The 779-nt window shown below is 68.3% G+C and overlaps 1 protein-coding gene across 1 annotated transcript in view; it reads left to right on the top strand.

The window, feature by feature from the left end:
- Positions 1–293: 293 nt before the first annotated feature.
- The window catches only part of EPB41 (erythrocyte membrane protein band 4.1), a 253,110-nt gene continuing 252,624 nt past the window's right edge, over positions 294–779 (top strand). Inside the window, exon 1 of the mRNA XM_011955664.1 lies at positions 294–403. The gene's annotated coding sequence lies outside the window, so the exon portion shown is untranslated. The remainder of the gene's footprint in view (positions 404–779) is intronic.

Genomic DNA, 779 nt, shown 5'->3' with positions numbered 1-779 from the left:
AGGGGCAGTACCACGTGTCAAATTGCTTCACACTTTTGTCATATGACGTCACACCAGTCAATCCAGGAAGTACCTACCCTTCCCTCCCCTGACCTCTGGGGTCTATCAAAGCAGCCCCCGGCTCAATGTCCCCGCCGAACCAGGCCACACCTGCAGCCCCCGCCCCTTCCCAGCCCCTACTCTCGCACTCCTCTGCCCCGGCCTCCTCCTCCCCGCCCCGCTGATCGGCAGTTGCCTGCGCCAATCAGAGGGCCTAGCGGGCGGGGCGGGGCCTCACGATGGAGTTGCCCTGTCAGTGCAGGTGGAGGCCCCGGCGGGGCAAAGTGGCAGGAACCTCTTAAAGGGCGAGAGCGGCGCGGAGCCAGAACGCGGTCAGGCCCGGTCCCCGCCGCACCCAGCCCAGGTGAGCCTGGACCACCTGGGGGGCGACCCTCGGTCCCCGGGAGGGACAGGGTGAGGGACAGAAGAACCCACCCCCAAGGGCTCGGACCGTCCCGGGAGAGGCGAGACCAGGGTCGAAGGGTCAGGGATTGAGGGGTTCCGGGGGTCCCGGACTTCAGAATCCGAACTTGGGGTCCAAAGGAGTCTGGGCGTCTTAAAGTTCGGGGTGCAGGGAGGGGCGTGGGAGTCTGGAGAGGGGGTCCGGGAGCTCGGATCCGGAGCTAGACACGTCCGGGTCCGGACGGTCCTGGTTGTCTGGGGCGGGGGTCCTGGGTTCGGTGTCCCCGGGCGAGTCCCTGCAGGGCGGCGCAGTCCCCGACCGCCCCCCAGCCCCGCCT

This window comes from Colobus angolensis, unplaced genomic scaffold, assembly GCF_000951035.1.
Source record: "Colobus angolensis palliatus isolate OR3802 unplaced genomic scaffold, Cang.pa_1.0 Scaffold4, whole genome shotgun sequence".
Lineage (NCBI taxonomy): Eukaryota > Metazoa > Chordata > Mammalia > Primates > Cercopithecidae > Colobus > Colobus angolensis.
Note: the sequence above shows the minus strand (reverse complement) of the source record. Positions and strands in the feature narration are given on the sequence as shown.